At 47.4% G+C, this 22,974-nt stretch overlaps 1 protein-coding gene across 7 annotated transcripts in view; it reads right to left on the bottom strand.

Annotated features, from left to right (window-relative positions):
- The window catches only part of TCF20 (transcription factor 20), a 93,072-nt gene that overhangs the window by 66,439 nt on the left and 3,659 nt on the right, over positions 1-22,974 (bottom strand). For 2 of the 7 annotated variants that reach the window (XM_053942250.1, XM_053942251.1), the window contains exon 1: positions 10,404-10,539. The exons of the other annotated variants lie outside the window; for them this stretch is intronic. The gene's annotated coding sequence lies outside the window, so the exon portion shown is untranslated. Of the gene's footprint in view, positions 1-10,403; positions 10,540-22,974 lie in introns of those variants that run through there. 7 annotated transcript variants of the gene reach the window in all.

The following is a 22,974-nucleotide window of genomic DNA, read 5'->3' as shown; positions in this document are numbered from 1 at the left end:
CACACACAGGAAATAACACGGGGTCACCTGACCCCCGACAGCCAATGGCGGCGGCCGCCGGTGGAGCCAGCGCGCGCACCAGCGGGAACGGCGGCGCGAGGCGGCGGGTCCCGGCCGGGCGAGGGAGGGATGGAGGGGAGGGGGAGCGCGTGCGCGCGCGCCCCCGCGTGCAGGGACGTGCCTTCGCGCGCGCGCGCGCGCGGAGGTGGGGGGGGGGCGCGTGAGGGAGCCACCGCCCCTCCCACCACCACGCGCCCGCTTAAAGGAGCCGCGCGCCAGCGCGCCCACCCCCGCGACGTCCCGCGCGCTCGGAGCACGTGGGCGAGGCGCGCCCGGTGCGCGCGCTGCACCACCCCGCCCCTGCGGAGGGCACCGGGACTCCCGGCCGGGGCTCCGCGCCCCCCTCCGCCCCGGCACCGGGGCAGCTCGCGTTTCCCTCTCCTCGTAAGTCAATACCGCCTCTCTCCCCCGCCACCGCCACCCTCACCCAAGTCATTTTAAGAACCGGCTTTGCTCCGTTTGCCCAGTTGTCTCCGCCCGGCCTCCCCGCCAGGCACAGCGCGTACAGCGACTGCCGAGGCCTGAGCCGGCCCGGCGCCCTGGAGCACACCTCGAGGCGGCAGTCGGACTGTACGTCGGGGCTGGGCGGGCCCCGTATCGGAGGTGCTTCAGCGGAGGCGCGGGGATCTCAGGAAACAACATGGAGGCGGCAGTGCCCGGGCTCTTCTGCCCCCGCAGCCCGCCTGGCCGCGCTCCGCCAGCCCAGAGCCTCTCGGGCCATCGGAAGTGGCACTGCCAGCCATCCGAGTCCCCACTGGCTTTACATTTGGGAGTCTGGTGTGTCTAGTTGCACTTCTGTGCTGGAGAGATAATTAAGCTTTTTCCAGATCATTCACTAGTTTTTGGGTTTGAGACCAAGAGGGCAAGGAGGCTGGTGGATGGGTCAGCTGTAGAGCAAGGATGCAGTGCCTGTCAAATCATCACCTTCTTCATTTAAGCCCGTATGCCAGCAAAGGAAGCTCTGTATGACATTACAGTTTTCTCCATCTGCCACTCAGAACACTTCACGTGAAAACGCAGTAAGGCTGGCAGTCTGCAAAGCTCTTAAGTGCTGGGCAGAGAAAGCTCAAGCAGCATTTAAAACTTGCTTTGCCAGAACTTTACTGAGCAGATATGACACTTTCAATAACTGCCCTGCTTCCCAAGCTTTGTTTCCCAGATCCTCAGCAAGGCGTACTCCAAGAGAAGGCCTCTGCTCAGAGCTCATCCAAAAGACAATGAACTGCTGAGAAGGACTGTGTTGTAAGCACAGCCAGTTGACAGCTTCACTGATGGCTCCTCCACAGGTGACTTGCTTTTTATGAAAAATAAATACAAACCACCACATCTCATACCATGCATTATCTGTCAAAAAGAATTTGGAGGTTGGCTGAAATTCCATCTAGATAAGCCTAAAATGATGCCAGTAGTCTGGGGAAAACAACCAGAGCAGACAACAATTACATGTGCTTCTACCATTTCTCTTTCAAGTCAACAATTTGTGGGTGTTAGGGACTCCCCAGCTGCTGGTCAGGCAATTGTGCACCTGGAGTATCTAGGAAAGACTTGCCTGCTCCTCTGCTCACTCGTCTTGGAACTTGAGAGGCACTGGCTCCTTTCTGAGGCAAGTCTACTGCTGTGATCTATGCCTTGTCTCCTTCACATGAGAACATTGCGATGCGCTCCGCATCAGCTCCCTGGAAATTGCAGCTGGAGCACACAGGCGCTGCCTTATTGCGAGCTCTCGTAGTACCGTACGCCCTGCTCTCCTCGGCACTGGCTGCCCATTCACAGGTGGTGTTTCGGGCACGGTGCTTCGCTCACGCGAGGTGGAGGTCATCGCTTCCCTCGCCCAGAGAAGAGGCTCCGACAGCACATTCACCGTGACAAACCGCGGGGTTGCTCTCGTCAGAAACAGCCTTAATCTTGTTGACTGCCACGGCACGCTAAGAGCTTGGTTAGAGCAGCATTCCCCCTGGGGATCCAGGACTGTGATAAAAGCTGTAATGGGGTGGGGGAACTCAATAAGATTTTTATAATTTGGTTTTCCATTATCTGTTTTCTGATTTTGAAGTGAAGCATCAATTGAGGTCAATCCTTTATGTAGATTTATAAGGCAGGAGTGCTTAGAGCACTCTAACTTAAGCTAAACTTAAACTTACCTTAAGGTAAAACCCTTTGGTATATATAAAAACATGACAGCATGGCTTATCTAGATAAGCTTGTTATATCAAGGTATTTTTTACCTAATGTCTAAAATGAAGTTGCAGCATAAATAGCAGGCGTTTTGTAAAATGCTCAAAAACACATATAAAAATACAAGGACAGCAAACATTCCCAAGTCAAACATTTCTCAAAGGACCAAAAATAAATTAATTCACAAGTTAAATATCTGTATCTCAAGCCTGCTGCAGAGCAGCATTTCCCATCTCTGTTATGACTACTTTGTAGGTGTTACAAGGGAAATACAACAGGAGTTGCTTTTTAAAATATTTAAAAGCTTGAAAACTATGGCTGATTTTGAAGGATGAACTGAAGTTTTAAAAGAGATCATGCTATAAATGCAGGCAATTGTCACACCATCGTCAGCTGTTGCATTACAGTAGACATCACTGGCAATACACAGGGTCAATTTAAGTGCAGAATGTAAACAAAATCACCAAAACTATATTAGTTAAATATCACACAAGTAGAGATGCTATATCCTTTGCAGCTTTCCAAGTGATAATATCAGGCTTCAATATACAACCCCACTGAGTTTAATGGATAATTTAATTCTCTCAGAAACTAATTTTTGGCTGTCTGCAGACTCCGGATGAAAAACCACTGTCATTAGTACACCTTGTTCACATTGCCAAGTTCTCCTTTGCCACTGAACATTTCATTTTCTTTCCAGAAGAAAGAAATTCAACCTTCGGACTTGGCCGTTCAGTGACATCTACCTACTTGACCACTGTCAGTTCCACAAAAAAAAATTGTTATATATAAACTATTACTAGACTAATGACAAAAGTAACCCCATCATGCTACTAGGGCTACAATCCCACACACACGATCAGGGTGGAAATCTAACACCCATGCAAGCCTTTCTACTTCAGGGTAAAGTCTTCAGTTGCATCTATACGCTCTCACCCTTCAATTCTGAAAAGAAGAAAAACACCAGGGATTTAAAACCAAAAATGGTTAAAAAAACCAAAACAAAACCACCACCAACAACAACAAAAACCCAACCACAAAAAAAACCCAAAAAACAATTTTAAAAAACCCACGTAAAGGATCAATTTTACAATCAACACAATAAACTAAAGAGATTTGAATGTAAATTTCCAGCAAATACATTCCATCATCCAAGAGTAAGTGCTATAAATTCAGCAGATGTGCTACAGCACAGTCATAAGAAAGAATGAAGTCTCTCTTTTCTGTAAGAAAATCAGCTTGGCCATTATTGTACAGAGCCACCATGGTACTACCACAACAGAAACTTTCCAAATCCTACCTGCTTCCTCCCTGAAATCCTCCCTGCCATCTCCTAAACAAAATGCTTTTGAGGATAGAGGCACAAATAAGGCAGGAAAATGGCCTCAAGACTTGGCACCCTCCTCTATGATGGATGGGTGATTCTGAGCAAAATAAAGTCCCCTGAGTAGCCCTCTGGGTCAGTGCCACTGCTCCCACCAGTGCTGCTGTCATTACACACATGCAAGCAATGCTGCATCTTACTGCACATGAACGCTGCAATGGCTAAAGCAAATGTTTTTCCCTGTTATGCCTTAATGTAAGGCTTACCTTGCACTTCCCTTTCCCCCCACTCACAGATCCCAGCGAAAAATTGTCCTTCTGACCCCAAAGGGACTGACAAATGGAGATGGAGAGTCTCCTTCTGTCTTTGAGGTCACCACTTCTGATCTAGCCATAATTCAGTAATTACTCAGTTTGTGTGGCTCTCCAGAAGCATGCATTAGCAGCTTGGAAGGGGAACAGAAGGATGACACCATTCCTGACCTCAACCACCTCTCGTCTTCACACACTCCCTGAGCTCCCTCTGCCTGGAAGCGGGGAGGACAATAAGTGATGCAGGAGGGGAATTGAGAACAAATTTGCAGGTAACATAGGCTGGAAAGGCTCTGAGCACCCCAGTGTTTGTTAGAGCAAACATGATTTCTGAATGCAGCTGCTGCAGTCCTCTGAGAGATTTCTTCTTTACAAAAGGTTTCATTGTTGATGCAGCACTAGGAAGGTGAAGCCTCCATGGAGTCAGGCACACAGATTTTTCACAGGCATGGCACCCGTCCCTTCGAAGTATTACCCTTATCCTAATCTTTTCCCCTGTTACACAATTTCATGTCACACACAGGCTCACTCCTGCACTTTTACAGCTTTCATCTAGAGGCTCTTAGATGCTATGGGAATGGGCATTAGTGATTACCTTGAAGACAGATAATACAAAACATGACAGTAAGATTGGGCATCTACAGGTCACACAACCGGGGACTGAAACTGATATTCACAGTGGGACAGATACATCTTTAAGTGAGTAAAGCAAGGGCAGCTCACCTGTTTCTCTTTCTCCGAGAAAGACATCAGCATGGCTACATTCATTAACATTTCCTACCTCTCTTCCTACCCAGCCCCAGGATTTCCCATACCTTCCTCCTATTTTTTTTAACACTTAACTTCAGATAAAAAGTGTTACATCTGAACATACACAAGGGAGAAGCAGTATCAGACATCTCCCAAGGAACTGCAGCAAAGACAGAGAGGGCTCTCCTCTCATTAATTCACTGATATTTAACTTTTCCCCTTAAGACTATCAAAGGATCTGTGCTTGCTGGAAAATATTTTTGACAAGCATAGATTTTTCAGTATACTGATGGTCATGTCTTGGGTGCATCATTTGGAAGCTGCTCTTCTCCAGACACTGGGAATGTCTCAAAAAGCAATAGTGTTAAGTCCTACAGCCCCTTCCTGCAGCAGAACAACAACTGGATTGAAAGACTTTGGAGCATCTCAAAGGAAGGAACATGACAAAGCAGCTGAAGGTAGGTAGTGTGAATCACAGCAGGAGAAAAAATTAAAACTCTGCAACACTTCTGCCTTTTCATCTTCCCATTACAAAGAGCTGATTCATGAAAATAAGATCTTTGTACCTTAAGACCTCCTCTGCTTCTTCCTTTTGCTTCCTGCCAAAAAGCTGCTTCTGGCAGAATAGAATTAGTTGCTGTGAAAGTGATTGTGATGCTGCAGACAAAAGAATCTGAGTCCAGCAGAAAAAGCGAGAAACAACAGAAGCTGAACTTTTAAGGAAAAGCCAATCAAATTTCCATGCAGATGCCCAGAGTAATAAAGGTGGAAATTAAAACAGAAAGCCATACAAATGTGATTTTCCTCCAAGACTGTCTCCAACAAGGCAGAAAAGTCCATCAATAAATCTTCATTATCTGAATTGCTAAGCATATCTAAATAAAAGTAGAAATTCAAATATTAGAACTTGTCTTTTTAAATTATCTTACATAAAACCAACTCTGCCTTGTCTGAACATGTTTTACAGAAAGGGATTTTTTTCTCTCTTACTTCTGCTAGCCCTTTACGGAGGATTCATTTGCTGGGGTGGCTTTTTCTGCCTACAGTGAAGTGGGAATTTCTGGGCTTAATAAGCACAAATCCCCATGACATATAGTTCCAAATTTTAGAGGCAACTAAGGTTTTGATTCTTACTTTGCTCCCTGTTGGCTTCCTCCCTGATGTATGCAATAGCTGTTGAATCTCAGCTGTTCCAACAGGAGAGAAAAAAAAGGTCCCTGAAGGAACAGCTTTAGTTCTTCCAGTCACCTTGCTGCTACCACGCTCCAGAATTCCCGGCACATGAAACAGCACATAAGAAGAGCTTGCAGCAGCAAGAGGCCAATGCAGAAAGCATCAGACTGGATCAAAACCAAGAGAGTCTTCTATATTCATCTGGTAAGAAGTCTGCACTTATATTGGGTAGTAGAAACCTAAGGGTCTACTAAAGATAGACATTGCAAGGAATCTCATTTACTTCTTGTCTTAGAAATCAACTTCTGTGCTTTTCTTCTTCTCCTTTTTTTTTTTTTTGTTGGTTTTTTTGTTTGTTTGTTTGTTTTTTGGTTTTTTTTTGGTTAGGTGCAGTGATGTTCTCTGGTCCTGATTCATCTGAGAGATTGGTTTATAGAAAATATTTTTAAAGTTCCACCACAGTTTACTTACGTATCTCCTCTTGCTAACAAAACATGAGGGGAAAAAAACCTACTTCAAACACAACCACTTTAATTACTTTGTATCCTGAGATTCATTAAAGTTTATTCAATGCTCAAACACTCTAATTCTACATTTAAAAAGTTATTAATGTCTTATTTTAGTGCTCTGCATTACTTTAAAGTTGCACTCAAAACCAAATCAGGATAGGGCACATGAGAACATATAGAACTTACAGCTTTGAATACAAGATATTCCACTATTTATGAACGCTACTGACACATTTGGGGATGGGGAAAAGTAGCATATTTTCATTCACATTACCTAACCCAAGTGATGAAAATGCTTTAAAAGCGATTAGTTAACAAACACAAAGACACAACTGTCCTCAGTTAAGAAAATGAGTCTTGAATTTTTAAAGGCTGGACAAATCTATCTTTAGAGAGTCCAAGCCACGTAGTAAAATCTTAAGTAACTTGGTTTTGTTTCAAGATTTGAGGAATTCTTCCAGTTGCCTACTTAAGTTCAGGTTTAAACTAACAAAACCTCTGCTTACATATCATGGCTTTCATCATTCCTCTTGAAATTATCTTCTGCAGATGGGACTGAAGGTCTCCCATTTAACTTCTGTAAATGTCCTGTGAGTAATTAGACCTAAACAAAATACTATCAGTTCCATTAGGGCTCTGAAAATAAACTCAGCACTTCTTAGGAGAGCAGAAGCAAGAACAGATACCTCAGCAAGCACAGTTCATGTCCAACTACCAACTCAGTAAGTCACCACTGGTTTTAGCAAGTTTAGGAAATAGCCAAATTTCCAAATAAGAAACAAGCTATCCCAACACTGACACTTTCAATTAGAACCAGCAGCATTTGTCGGGGGGAGGTCATTCCCTGACCACCCTGGCTGAACCTAGGTTTCATGATGAGACACTGGTTACATTGTGGAGAGAAAGCATTTCACCAGGGTGAAATTTCACATACCCTGGAGTACCCGCCCCCAGCTCAAGGATCCCCTCATCAGGGCCAAGCCTTTTCGTCGCAGGGAGCAAAAGTGAGAGAAGAAATGACTACTCCTCTCCAAAAATAACAACTCTTGCAGCGTGATTCATTCCACAGGCTAAAGATCAAGGTGTCGGCTTACTCCTAATATTGATGAAAAAGGGTAGTCAGCCGATTTATAATCAGCTAGCATTATCTCCTCTCGAGAAACAGTAAGTCAGCAGCTAGCCTCAGGTGATAAGTAGGGGGTTTCCTTAACAGTCCTTTTCATTGGGACACAAGTTTCAAAAAAGAAACACGTAGAAAAGACAAAAAGCAGTTGTGGTTACAAGAAAGGGAATATCTTAACAGAAACAGGGGCGGGGAGAACTAATTAACAATTTCCCCTGGTGCCCCTTCACCACTGCCTGGAAATTCTTTTCTGATACACACATTGCCTGCCTAGGGCTTTTTGAGAGACCCTTGCACATCCTCACTGATTACTTCCCCTACTCAGGGAGAGACAGACTGTCCTTTACCCTAAATGCTTTCATCCTCTTGATGAGGTCTCTTACCCAGCTGGATCCTGCTTCCTTCTCCCACTGCAATCTCTGAACCTGAGAGAAGACACCTGGGGACGTTCCACTTTGCTTAGGAAAGAGATTTAATCCTTTCATGTCCTAGCATGGGGCTGAAGTGATGCACATCTCCCCCCGACCTGAACCCCTACAGTTGCAGTCCTGGGTGACGGATGTCCCCAGCTGAAGAGAAATCAAAGGAAAGAGTTTTCTCCACTGTTTGCTGCTCTTTTAAAAGCAGGTGTAGATAAAGAACTGAGGAACGCCCTGTAGGGGATAATCCTGCCATACCCAGACAAAATAACGAGGCTTAAAATCTCTTCTGTATCTAACCTTAGCTAAATCACATCCCCAATGTCCTCTGCTCTCAGTTTTGCAGGGTGCATTTCACTTATCGCCCCCCACCTCCCAGACTCACACACAGTGTCCAGTCCCACTTGGTCACCCCCACTTCTGCTCTCCCTAAGGCCAGAGGTCCAAAGGAGGAGCCTCAATGGTTCTTTTGACTAAATTCTCCAAGCGGCCTGTGGAAGGATTCTAGGTTTCATTTCCCAGGCAAGCTAGGTAGTGACTCAGACAAGCCAATAGACAGTACTCTGCACAGACAACGATTTTTATCTTCAAAGTGCTTTACAAACTTATAAATCCTTACTTCCCCTCTGAGAGAAAAAAAGAAGGAAAACAAAAATCCCTAAACATCACCATTGTGATGGAACAGAGATGCAAAAATGCCTAAAAGTTCTTTCATGCTGGAGCAGAGGCAGAGGAGAGGAGTCCTGGGGTGCAGCGGCACTTTGGGTTTGAGGCTGTTTGTGGCTTTTACACCAAAGACCTGGATTCAAATCCTGTTTCACATCACTCCAGTAGGACAGAGGCTCTTAAGCTGTGGCCAGCAGGTCCCTTCCCCAAGGGCCGTGGAGCTGGGGCTCTGAGAAGCAGGTGGCAGTACATGGGTGTCTTCCAAGAATCCACTTGCCTGTTCAGACTGCAAAAGTGCTGCACAATTAATTATACATCTGTGCTACAAAAGATCAGCTCTATAACTGCAGGGGGTGCTATTCATCAGCCTTGAAACGTATTGGCAGAGGACAGCCAGGGTCCAGTAGTTGAAATAAAGAAATAAATAACTACAAAAGCAGGAGGTGCTCTGGGTCTTTAGGAGTGAAGTGCAGCAGCAGGACCCAAGTGACCCGGGAGCGGAGAGAAGCCTGGCCCTGCAGACAGTCGGGACGCAGCGCTTTTCACAGGAGCTTCACGAATCAGAGCAGCAGAGAAGCCACCGGTCATCGGAGTGATCAGGGTGACATGTGTAGGCAGAGCGGTGGCAGCAAGGAGCCTGTCTGACACCTGCCCTTTTCGTTTCTCAGACCTCCCCTTTCACGGAGGCAACAAAACATCACATTCCCAGTAGTGAAAATCCAGTCCGAAGTGGCTTCACCAAAGGGCAAATTCAGAAGGACCCCCTTTCGCTTATCCCTTTCTTCTGAAGCCCTCCTTTCCTGGAGCAGGCATTTAGCAAGTACAAATACACCACAACATTAGGCATCCTTCCACTGTCACTCTCCACTATCCTTCCTCCTCCAGACACACACACTAACACAAAATGACGGCTTCCTCAACAGACTGAATGAGCAAAGCCCTCGCACTGATCCTTAATTGTCTGCGCTTTACTCTCTTGCTCCAGTCATATTATATCACAAAACTCAAAGCAGCCCACCCACTGCCCCCATCTTTGTCCAAAATCTCAAGTGAACAGTAAATTTGACACAGGGAAAAAAAATTACCAAAGAAGGGAGGGGCAAGCTAACCTCCCACTTCCCCCCCCCCGCCGTTTTCCTCCTCTCCTCTTTTAAAATTTTTATTTTTTAAAAATATTTTTAGGTTGCTGTTTGCTGGTGCACCCACATTGCTATTGTGCAGCTGTCAGTTAAAAAAACAACAACAATCACCAAACCCCCCCCCAAAAAAAAACATTAAGAAATTAAAGAAGAAATCATATCTCACAGCCCTTGAGAATGTGACCCTGAGGCCTTGCCCTTCTCCCTCCTGATGCACCCACATATCACGGGGGAATGGCAGGCCCCCTCCCCATCCACCCCCGTGCTACTCTGAGCCTGCAGAGCAAGGAAAAAAAACAATCACATCCAAAACCAAAACAAAATAAATTAAAAAAAAAATCACCAAATACATGGGGAAGAAAACAGGGGGGGGACTCCTCCCCCCCGGCATATGCATAAACCCCATAACCCATTTATGTCGGTCTCGCAGGAGCCAGACTGCAGCGAGGAGCCAACAGCTGGGGCCTTTGAAAAGGGACAAGGCGAGCGGCTCGCCGTGCCCAGCCACGCCGGGCTCCGGCTGCCCCCGCCGCCCCCAGCCCTCCCCGGCCGCCCCCAGCCCCCCACCCCGCCGCGGGCACCCCGGGTGGGCACGGCGGCGTCGCGGGGGCGGGTGACACGCACAGGGCGCCGCAGACACACGGCCGCCACCGCCGCCGCCGCGCGTGGTCGGCGAGAGCTGGCCTCTGCAGGGCAATTTTCCACTCTCAACTTTCAGGGAGAGGGAGAGAGAGATAAAGCCCATTTACTGTACCTTTCTGGCATCTTTCTCAGCTTTCCCTGCTGCTTCTCCCCACCCCCTTCCGATTTATCTCAGCTACTGGTTTTATAAACCGAGAGGGTGGAGGGGGGGGGAGGGAAGAGAAGAGGAGGGGGCTTTTTTTCTCTTCTCTCAGCCTCGTCTGCACCTTCTGCTTGAGCCCGCCGGTGAAGTCACAAGACCGAGTCTCTGACATCACACAGAGCCCACAAACGCCGGATTGTGACTTCACTGCAGGGTAGAACAGGGAGGAATAGGAGAGGGGAGGGGAAAAGGCTCTTATTCAAACACATATCTGCAGTAGTAACAAAGGGAACTCAGGAAATGGCTGGCCAAGAAAATGGCTTTTTTTTTTTTTTCCAATAAATCATACTCCCTTTTTTGTTGTGGGTTTGGTTGTTTTTTTGTTTTTTTTTTTTGTGGTTTTTCTTCACAAATAAACTTTGTGACCACAGTGGAAATACCTTCTAAAAGTGGCCTGGGCAGGACAGACAGCAAGCGCCAGTCCAGGCGCCATCCCCCAGTGCAGCACAGGCACCAGCAGCCCTTCTGGGACAGCACACCTGCCGTGGCACCTCTGGACCTGCCGGGACTGGAGCAGGATGAGGTGCTGGGGTGAAGCTCAAGGGGTGGCAGTGGCCACAGGAGAGGCTCAGGGGGGCACAGCAGAGGTGGGTGGCAGGGTAAGGATGGAAACAGGCAGATGCTCTGGGTTGTGCCTGAGACAGGCAGGGAAGGCAGCGCTGAGAGCCACCGGGCAAGCAGGGCCACACAGAGTGAACACAACTCCGTGCCAGAGCTCTGGGAGCTGTGGGCCGGGCAGAGGTAAGGCTCAGCAGTGGGCACTTGGGGTTTCTTCCCCCCCCCCCCCCCCCCGAGGATCTGAAATCACTACTAAACTACAATTTAAGAAAAAGCGGTCAGAGTAAAGGTAACAGAGTTGTATGTAAGGCCTAAGCAAGGCAACAAGGAAAAGAGTGGAGTTTTCGATTCCCTAGTGTATTTTTAGGTTTTAGGTGCCCTGGGGAGGGGAAGACAGACTGGGGTAGATGAAAGAAAGGCCAGGAGACTTTGATGTACTCCCAGTACAATGCAATGCTCGGATGTTGCTTTGGGAGCAAAAGCTGATGATATAAGACTTCTGCAGTCATTTCTGAAATGAAGCCTAGAAGAAAAAAAAGGCTTATTAAGTAGCTATTGGCTTAATGTGACCTGGAAAGTTGTAAGATTAGGGGCTTTTTTTTTTTTTTGGGTTTTTTTTTTGTTTATTCAGCTGGTGTATTTTTTTAACATCCATTTCTCAAAATTTAACACCACCTCAAATATGTCAGTAAATAAGCCAAAAAATAAAAATCTGTTATTTGTGTTTAAAATGGATTTTTTTTTCACCTTTTGAAGCAAGGCAGCTCAAACATACTGTGCTAATCATGCCTGAAGGCCAGGAATTCAGAGGAATAAGTCAAGGGCAAAGCCAAGCAAAATTAAAAATAAATTTTAAAAAATTAAACTGTGCTAATTGCAGATGCTATATTTATGAAGTTATTGGAACTGCAGAGCCAAAAGGAAGACAGCTTGTGATCCTCACAGTGTGTCCATTCCTCTCTCCAACCTCCATCCCTGCCCTCATCAAGACCTGCAAAGCAATTCCCATCACCGTGTCAACCTGGAAGGGAGGAGAAAACAGCACTACCATCGTAGCCTGCCCTTTCGGCAACCTGCCAGTGAGGCAGGAGGGAAATCTGTATGTGGAGCGAGCAAGAAGTGAGGAGGAAGCAATCCAGATCCCTGCCATGAGCCAGCTGGCAAGTACATTCCCAACTTGCTGCTGCTGGACAGTGGGAGCACCCATGAGTGCCTGTGATGCCCCAGAGGGCTGGCACCAGCACTGGAAACCCAAGACACTTGTCGGAAAGTTTTGCACCCCAGCAGCTCTCTGTGCTTCCAGCATAAAATCCAGGCATCCAGAAGATGGTCTTTCAGGTTGGAGTTGCTCCATGGCCAAAGCCTTTGTTCCCACATCAACTCTGAATCCCAGTGCCTTAGGGCATCATCCCAGCTCTGGCAGAGCCACTGTGTTAGGGAAGATTTCCCCTGCTGTTTAACAGTGTCTCCATGCCAGTACAGCAATAAACCAGGCTGCAATGGATGGAATAAACTCTCCTGCCTCTGCTTGTGAGAGGGAGGGAAATGGTATGAATTGCAAGCAGGGAGGTCCCCATCCAATCTCATATCTTTCAGCACGTCTTGCTCCTTGTTTGGCCACAACTTTACTACCATTTTTATATCAACTCCTTTCATTTTTTAACTATTTTTTTCCACCCTGCTGACTGCATGAGAGGAAACCTCCATGTTTATCCCACTCCTCCTCTCTCGGGGAATCTCTCTCAACCTGCCTGTGGCAGGGAGGCAACATGGCTGCCAACATGCCAGGATGCAAGGTGAGAAGGTGAATGGGGGAGAAAGGGAGGCACAGGCATTTGCTGGGAAGAGGAAAAAAGAAGGGGGAAAGAGCAAGGAATCTTAACACATACACACCGCAAGCATGGGCTTGCTCCGGCTTGGCCCACGATGCAATTACCTGACTTGGAGGCTGGCCAAGCCTCCCAGGTTAAGTCCCTCTGCACTTGTGCAAAACGCTGTCAGAGCTGCCGGGACTGTGAATACTCAGGGCTCCGGCAGCGTGCCTCATCCAAAAAGGAAAAAGGAAAAAAAAAAGAACAGAGACAGGGCAGGGACTGAATGGGCTTATTTTCACACAACTGCAATTGTTTTGTTGATGCGGAAAGGTAATTAAAAAAAGTTCTGATTTCAAACGTGCCACAGAATTCCCAGAGCCCGGAGGCTGCTGCTTAGAGGCAGATTAATCACACTGAATTCTCCATCTAGATATTGCATGCACTCCAAACTCCCACCGCTAATAGCTCTAATATTCTCCTCAGCGTGTGCATGCTGCTGGTGTTATGTTCCAGGAATATTAATTCCCCAACTCGAGCTCCTTTTGCTTGCGCATGTACCCTAAAGGCTTGCTGCCGGGCACCGGGAGATTACGGAAAAGAGAAAACAGGGCTAGAGGAGAACCAGGGTGCAAAGGTACTGGCTGCAACTCCTCAAGGAAAGTCATTAATGTTCTTTGGATAAGCAAGCCGTCCAAATAAAATCTACCTGAAGGCCAAGTTCTTTAAACAAAGACAGCCAACTACACACGCACAAGATGGTTGAAATTAAAATGAGCTCCCAGTGCTGGCTTTGTGTTACCCATTCCCACTACCCTGAGACTTGCTCAGAATCTCAGTCCTGTTAACTGTGAGTTCTGAACTAGCGGTTTCTTCTTCTGGTGTCTTCCCCCAGCCCCCCTTACCCCTAAGCAAGGCTTCATGCATCTAAAACTCTTGCTGCCACACAGCAGTAAGAGTAAAAAATATAGCAGGTTGTAGCACTTTACACAACAAGTCCCCTATATCCCTAGCAAAACTGACAGGCCAGGTGGTTCATGGTCCAGCTCAAGGCATCCCCAAGATCCTCATTCCACACAGAAAACATAAAAGGAGAAGGTAGGAGAGAAACATATAATTTTTCTTTGCATTCAACTAACTGCCATTCCTGATAAGCAAGTCAGAGTGTGTGTGATCTATATATATGGCCAAAAGGCCAGCTGCTAAGCTTTAAAACCAATGCACGCTTGAGAAGTACATTTAAGATACCTATGATGTAATTTTCAAAGCTACTAAATGCCCAATGCTTCCAGTGCTGTTCAGCAAAGACTGCAGGTCGTCACCAGATTAAAACAGTTCCCTAAAACTGGCCATACCAGGATTCTGGAAATTACCACGCAGAAGAGACCTCAAAAATGGATGGTGCTGGTCATGCTTCCATTTAGTAGGATTACTTGCTTGACAGGAAGCTGTCATGGGCATGATTTTCTTTGTCATGCAGTCAAAATATGTATCTCCATGTAATGTAAATCAGTGTACTTATGTCAGCACTGAAAAATCAAAGGGGGTTTGCCCCTTTTGTTGCCGGTGTTTCTGATAAGCAAACCAGTACAATCTCTGAGTCATAGGTTAAACTGGATGTTCAGACCATCCCATCAGCTGTTCTCACAGCTGAGAACACCTTACCTAGTCTCTGGACTAAAATCTGTAACACCACAGGTGCACAGGCATAGGTGGTGGCCCTCTCCACAATCATGGCAGGTCAAAAAGAAAAGTCATATCTTTATGGCTAAATATTTTACAGGGGGCTGTTGTTGCTTGGAGAGAAGAGGATAGCAACATTTTTGAAGCTTCTTTTTCTTGCTATCTGTACCATGCAGGTCTACAATCATACATGCACCTTGAACTCTCAGCCAATTCTTTAAACTTGGCTTCTGCTGCAGGGAGAGAAAGGACAGGACTCCAACTGAGGCATGGTCTGTGTAAGGCCCTTGGGGCTTAACTCTGCTGTAGTAGGCAGGGAGAGGCATGGGCTTCCTCCACTGTGATAAGCCAAGGCACTGGCATCACTCTGTGTAGCTTAGGTGCAAATCTGTGATCCTCTTTCTCTCTTTGTGCACAAAGAATGAAGCTGATAGCAAAGCTGACATCTAAATCCTCAATATTGCACACCTGAGATAACCCCAGGTGGTTTTGTTTTTCAAACTCAAATATATAAGAAGGGAGAAAGACAGAAGGATTTCAACCCTTGTCAAACCCTGTCGCCAGCCCCCTGAGTTACAGATCTGTGAACTCTTACATGGGATGAGGGCTCTTTGCTTTTTATCTCCCTGTGCAGTATGTGTCCTCAGCCCTTTGCAAACAGATGTTTTGCCCTCTGAAAAGGAATAGAGGGGGGGAAAGAGAGCATGAGCACAGGGGAAAGAGAGAGAGAGAGAGAGAGAGCATGAGCATGAGCAAAAATGCTGTCTGCAGATGTCAATCAGGACTTCAGCCTAGGTCTAACCTGCCAGACCTGCAAAAGGAGGATACATGAATTTTCTAGTTGGATAGTCAGTGTTATCAAACAAGAAAATTGTGAGGTTTAGATTCTAATGCAGTCTCACATTCAGTAAAAAGGCCTTGCTACATGGAGACGATGTGGGACTGAGGAGCCTATTCCTAGCACCGTAAAAATTAAAATTTCACTACAAATAACCCAAATGCAATGGTCAAAAATAGTACAGCATTTCAGACCGTTTTTGTAGAGCATGGTAGTATTTGGCAAGGGGAAAGTGATTGTAGGTAGAATACTGTCAGGTTTGGGGAAAGCTTTCTCTGCATTTAAAAAAAATATATGAAGGAAAATATTCTTGGGAATGAAGTTTAATGATTACATGTATATAGAGAGTCATCTCTATCTTGGCATTTAACAGAAATCAACTCCCCCATGCCAACACCCTTCCCTCCAGCCACCCACCCTGATATTCTTCTTCACCACTTCCCACCCATTAACCCAGTACCTGCAGTGCAGTGTTCAAGTGGGACTGGCGGAGCTGCTGCCGCTGTCATCTCCTCGGAGCTGGCAGTCACCTGCCAATCTCGCCCCCACTTCCTCCTCCCTCCTGCTCCCCCCCACCCCTCGTCAGTGCAGCTTTCCCTGGGGATAGATCTCTCTCCCCCCCCTCCAGCAGCCTCACAAATAACTACTGTTAACTCAATAATATCCCCCTCCACGGTTTTTTTTTAATTACCAGCCTTCCACAGGGCACGAGACTCGCACATCTAGGAGAAACGGGCCAGAGAGGCGGGCTAGCAACAGGGCGTCAGAGAGTTTGGGCTGATGTGGGCTTCAGCCGAGAGACGGCTCCTTGTGCTGGAGGAGGCTGGCACAGGCAGCCTGCAAACCCCCTCGGGACACTGCCACCCTGGGCACGGGCACATGTAATGTGCCACCGTGCTTGGGGAGAGGGGGGACTTGGTCCTGCAAGGGCCAGTGTGGAAAGCTGCTCCTGCAGGACAAGGGGATGTGCTGCAACACCAGCTGAGGAAGCATCATCCAGGACAGCATTTGTTTATACGGTATTTTAAATGGGAACCAGAAAAGGGGGGAGGGGAGAAAAGGAAAAAAAATATCTGGTGCATTTCTGTTCGTGTATCTTCATCAAATACGTCTCTCTTTTCACATTTGAAAAGGCCTTTTTTTTCCTCCTTTGCAAGACAATAGTCTTACTTCACCTTTTTTTTTTGTGTGAAAATTCATCGCTCTGTGGCCTGAGGCTTTTTCTTAGCCTTTTATTAAATGGACACGGCTTACTGAACTTTCAGACAGCCTCTCCACCTAGTATTTGTTTGTTCACACCCATTTACACTCTCTTGATTTTTAACAGGTCTGAATAAGGCTTATTTTTTTTAAACACTCGGTTAATGAAGTTTTATCTGAATAGTCATAAGCCTATTAGTGCTCAAGTTGTGCATCGAATCCCCCTCCCCCCTAGAGGTTAAACAAGACCAGAAATCCTTTTGTATTTGAAATAACACGCTGAGAAGAAAAGAAGCAAAGAAGGATAAAAAAGCCCAAGCCCCCCATTAGATCCCTTTTAAATAAAAAAGAGACACTAGAAAAGGGGCATAATGCAAGGCACTTTCCCCATTCCCCCCTCTTCATTCTTCTCTTTCCTCCTTTGCAGGTCACCTTTACTATGATTACATTGATGCTTCAAGTCTTCATTTGCTTAAATAAAGGAGTAAGTTCAACACCCCAATCAGGTAACCACTGTACCCCAGGCAGGCAATGAACGGGAAGGGACATCCAGGGAGGGAGGCACCCTGCCTAAGGCAAGCACTGGGTCCTCAACACACGAGTGGGACTGGGGGGGTCTTCCCTGGGAAACAGCAGGTGCTTTTGGAAGAGGACAAGTTTGACAGCACGGCACTGAAAATGCTGGGCTCGAGTGGAAGAGGAGGAGACAGGCATGCAGTGCTGAGGGATGGCCCTGACGCTGGCCTCTGCACCCTGGGAAGGGCTGAGGGCAGCAGTCGAGGGGAAAAGCATGGCAGTCGTGGCCTAGGAGTCCTTTGGCAGCTGCCCCTCCATCCCGGCAAAGCATCCTGGCAGACGAGAGAGCCCCCGCTCCCCTGAAATAAACAGCAGCCTTCCCAATGCTTCATTAAACTAACACAGCTTCCCGCCATTGCCCCGGCAACCGACACAGGCCTCCTGTTTGCCAGCTGGGGGAATTAAAGGAAGCCTGGCAGCCAGCCCCTGGCTCCTCCAAAAGCTCCCCTTACACAGTCAGAAAGCATCCCCTGGCAGGGGAGGGGACCAGGTGGCTCCCAAGGTGCCAGCTGAGATGGGGGAGTCCTGCCCACCCCCACTCTTGCAGGCTACAGTCCTCAGGGAGCCAAGGACCCTGCCACTGCCACCAGCACTGCTGCTGGAAGGCAGCACAAAGCTGGAGGGCTTGCCAAAATGTTCCCCGAACTGGAAAAGGACTGAATAACCCCCGGATGGTCCAATAGCACAAAGGTGGGCACTACTCCCCTCCACAGCATCACCTCTGTCCAAATGGGATCAATAGTTCACATTAATTAGCAACACATTCCTCTTGCTGCCCATCCACCAGCTGAGTGAACAAAATACATCCACTTGTCTCTGGTTTTTCTTGAACTACATATATACTGTGGGGTAAGCCTTAGCATGACCCCCACTCCCTTGGTAGATGCAGAAGGCACCACAGACCACCAGCTGCCCCACCCTTTGCTGCTCACCCTTAGAGAAAGGGTTTCAGGAAAAATTCCAAATGGTGCTGAGTTGTACCAGCCTGTGGATGCCCTCCTGCTCTTCTACCTATTCTCAATCCATCCGTTCAAAACAAGTAGATGGGTCCTTCAGCCAAGGCAGAGACACCCCTCCACACATCCTCAGCGAAGGAGCCCTGCCCAGATCCCAAAATCAGACCTGCTGGGCTGGTGTAGGTGCAACATACCAGCTGCTTCCAGCACCTTCTTCCCACCACTGTCCCAGGCCACTGAAACCACAAAAGAAGCTTAGCAAATTGGTGAGGAGAGGAAAACATCTCACTTCAAAACAGCAATGAACGAAGCAGTACTATTCACTTGCTTGGGCATCCACATCTGTTTTCTCCTGTTTTCCATGACTACTGGCTGTGAGCAGAGGTCTCACAGGGAGGAGCATTAAGTATTTATTCCAGCTCTTGGTTTGTTAGCTTCTGATGCCACCAATGTGTTTGATTCTGCTTGAAAAATTGCACTGCTTTTTTTATTTTTAATCCAGGGATCCCAAAACAACCATACAAAGGTACCTCCAATCTCCCCAACGGTAGCCTAGCTTTCTGTAGCTCTGCAGCGCACATTTCATAACAAACTTCACTATGTCTGGAGAGATCCATTTCAGTCCTACCTCTGAACAATCTATGCCCTACTCCTCTCTTATTTTGTGATGATATTTAGCTTTGTGAAATACTACTTAGCTACATTTAGAACAATTAAGGAAAAAAAGGAGGAAAATAAAGAAATTAGTACATTCCAGATTCTGACCACAGCTCTGCACTGCATGAGGAAGTGGCATGTGGAAAATGTGGAGTTGTTTATAAGCATTCAATAACACTCTCTAGCAATCTTGCAGGAGCAAACATAAAGGTAGTGAGTCCAAGCAGCCTTACAAAAATTAGCTCAGTGATTCCACCTCAGTGACAGAAGACAGCACTGTAGTTAAAGGTGCCTGAGCAAGTCTTGAGCAGAGGGAAATAGGGGTAGGATAATACAATCAAGCACCTTCCTTCAGTGCAAAGCTCTCAAAAGGAAGTGTTATAGACTGTGAAAGGGGTGTCTTTAAGGTTAAAGGGACTGTAAATTATAGGGAGGAATACTGCCTTATCTTTTATGAGGGATGTAGAGAAAAGGGGACACTTTCCCCTACTTGCAGGAGAAATTAAAAGGGGAAGATGTGAGTGTAGACCACTGCAGGTAATAGCCATTGGACTGGGGAGCCTGGTAAAAAGTTGTAGGCCTGCCAGTGGTCCTGGCTTAGCCCTGTCTCCTTCTCTGGAAGTTTTTTATATTCTCACCTGGTATGGGGCTCTGACCTCGCAAAAAAATCTCATGCACACACACAGAAAAAAAGGCAGGTTCCTATTTCTTAAGCTTTTCTTTACAGCAATAAAAGTCAAATCCTGGAGATTTAAAACCAAATGCTTTCCCCAAACGTTTTCCCCAAAAGAAAGCCAAATTATGTTTTTATTAGTTGGGTTTTTTTTTCCCTTCAGGTATTGCTGAGGTGTGGAAGGAGAGGCGGCTGACAAGTCCTGAGGCAAAGAGAGACCTGCAACAACAATCGGGACTGGTCTATGCCCTGTCCCCACCTCTCCAACTGGGAAGCACTTGCAGCCTGCTGTTGCCAAACCTACTTTTATTTTTTCCATTCTCCTCACTAATTAAACCTTCAGTCAGGTCTGTCTCTCCTCCCACCTGGACTAGTTCAACTCTCGGCTTTCACATTTTTTTTCATTCTCCTCCAGACCCAGGAGATTTTAGTTTCTCAAGTCTTAAAGTTCCCGGAGGATGGGGTGGGTAAGGAGCGGTCTCTTGGCTCAGGCGAAACACGGTCCCCCTCTGGCTGCCGTCCTCTGGGACTGGTTTTCCGAGCAGAAGAGATCGCTGTCAGCGAGCCAAAGGCGCGCAGGGCTAGGGGAGGTGCTGGTCTCCGTGTGCACACCGCGTCCTCCTTCCTCACTGCTGCCATACATGATTAATCATCCCTGAGACACGCCTGCTGCTTCCCTCTGGCTCTCCAACAACCACAACAGCGGCGGCAGCAGCAGCTGAGAGCACGGAGACCTCCTCAGGTTCCCGGCCCCAGCCCAGCGAGCGTTTCCCAGCGGGGACCTCTGATCCTCGCACTCATCTCTCCCGCACATGCCGGTCCTGCCTCACGGCCTCGCAATCAATCGTTCCCCTCCCCCCATTTTCAAACTCGGCTCATCTCCCACCCCTCCCCCACCCCCCCTCCATCTGTGTCTAATTGCATTTCATCTGTAGTCATTCTCTGGAAAACTCACCGGGAAGGTGTCCAGGAGACTAGCACAAGCTTAAACACGCGCTTGACACGGGGGGCCGGGGAGCAGCCCGCCGCTCCGCTGGGCTGGATCAGGGGCCCGAGGGAGCTGGTCCTCTCAGCAGCTCACCCCTCTCCTCCCTGCTCCCAGCCCTGGCAGGGGATGCGGTGCCTGCCAGCGGGCGGGGGGCTGGCTGGCAGCTGGAGAGAGGCGGCAGGCAGCCAGGAAGGGCCGGTGAGAGCCAGTGGGGCAGAGGTGAGGCTGCTCAGATGCCAGCTCGTGCTTCACCGCGGGAAGCATTTGCTCCCCTCTTTCCTCCGCCGAGCACCGTCGGCCTCCCCGTGGGCTCTGCCAAGGCAGCGTGGGGCAAAGGTAGGGGAGAGGCAAGGTCCCACCGGTACGACCTGCCCCCAGCGTGATCCGGAGGCTCCCCTGGCTTCTGGCTCTGCAGAACGATGTCCCCATCCCCACACAGGCACTGTCCACTTGCATCACCGATGTTCCTGCCTTGACCGGGGCACTCTTAAGCCCGACACATCCCAGCTGTGTCTGGTACGGCACGTGCATCCCTGCCGGTCTCACGGCCCCACAGTCCCACCCCATCACCTTGCTGCTGCTCTGATCCTGCATGGCCTCCTGTAAAATCCAAACATTTCCCAAGGGCTTGCTCACCCTGGGAAGGGAGCGATAAGCTGGGCTCTGAGCGGACGGCACACTGGGCACTGCACACCGACTCACGCCGTAGCCACTCTTACTCAACGCTGCTGGAGGAAGCGGCTCAGCTCTTAACTGCATATGAAAAATACCCACACAGAAGAGTCAAGAACAGCGGGGGAGCCATAAACTCACACCCCAGTGTACTGCATGCCAACTTCCTTGCATCAGAGAGCGTAAGTGCCCAGTGGTTTTACACTGAAAGCAAAGTTTCCTCCTGGAGAGGGAGACCCTGAATGTGGGCTACTTTAGGGTTTTAGACCTTAGGGAGAAGATCTGCAGCCCAAGGGCTGGGCACAGACCACAAGTTCATTTTGCATAGGCTGGAGCCACCTGACTTCACACAGCACTGTTGGATAACGTGAAGCTGTGGACTGATGCGTGGCTGCCCAAAAGCCCAGCTTGGTTCTCAACAAGGGGAAGGCTCACCACCTTTTCCACAAAGAGTCAGTCTTCCAGCTGTGGGAGGATAGGGACTAAAATACTAACCTATATAACACCTCCTTCAGCTTTGTCCATTTGCAGCCAAAACTCTAAATATAAAAATTCACAGTTCAGATGAGGGTAACAGATTTATTTCAGTAGGTCAGTAACATAGACACAGACAAAACTTTTCCCATTTCTTTTTGCCATCATCTCTACAAGCAGATCTGCTTCTATCCAGACTATCCAGAGAATAGTGATTACATCCAGGTAAATCCCAGGCTTTTCCCTTCATTTGCCTTCCATTGACAATGGTTACCCACCAAAATCAGTTCAAGAGCTACCAACACAGAAATAAGCAATTGAGTTACCACAATTAACAAGTTACCATTTGCCAGCTGAGTCACAGTAACACTGAATCAAGCAACCTCCTGATAGCTTAGGCAAACGTTTTAGTACTTACTGCAATGAAGAAAGATCACAGAGTCAAACTACTATAGCCCAAGTGATAATTTATAATCTTATTGTGGTAAATAAACTTGCTGGCAATCGTCTGTTCATATATTTTGCTCTGCCATTATCACACAGAGTCAAATCTTGATTCCACCAAATGCCACGAGCCAAGTGCATTCCTGCAGTACAATTGCAATGCAGTTTGCAGTGAAGATGCAAAAAAAACCCCTACATTTTTATCCTTCCAAACCCCTTCTCAAGACAGTTATCCTAATGAAAAATGAAGCTGTTCATCTCCATAGGCCAATTCAACACAAAAATATGTAAATGTATCTTTAAATAAGCACAAAAATCATCCCAGTTTTAATACAGATTTTCTGCACCATCTCAAACTGCACAACACAGTTCTTTATTAAGCCATAGAATGGGGATGCTACTACTTTTGACACAAAGCAAGGTGAAATACCTGCACCAGTACTTGTAAAAAGCTCCATACAAAAGACAAGGGTTGCATAAATAACCGAATATAAATATACACAGATTTATCTCTGTCCCAGAACTCTAACTCTGTAAGGCAGTCTACAGAGAAGGGTATTTCCCTGATGCTTTCCCATCTAAAGCAAATGAATACCTGAGAGAGAACAGACAGCACTCCATCTGCAGATGAATTTTACCTGCTTTCAATGCCAGTTCAGAGCCAGAACATGCTGGGAGTAAACAAAATCCATTACAAGACAACAATTTATGACAAATGAGATCCACACATGGACTGAGGACCATTGAACAGGTTCCACCATACACAGCAAGATGACAGAAGTTACCATCACCCTTACAAACTCTTGCAGAGGTCATTTGAGCAAGATAGAAACTTACCTGTTCTCCCACTGTGAGTGGCACTCTGCTCCGTGTCAACACACATCCTCCACACTGGCAGAGGAAGTTTTTACTGGCACTGTCTGAACTGTATAGTCACAGTGCAATGACTGT

The sequence above is a fragment of the Vidua chalybeata genome, chromosome 5 (assembly GCF_026979565.1).
Source record: "Vidua chalybeata isolate OUT-0048 chromosome 5, bVidCha1 merged haplotype, whole genome shotgun sequence".
NCBI classification, from domain to species: Eukaryota; Metazoa; Chordata; class Aves; order Passeriformes; family Viduidae; genus Vidua; species Vidua chalybeata.
The sequence above is the reverse complement of the archived record's forward strand: the minus strand, read 5'-3'. Positions and strand labels throughout refer to the sequence as shown.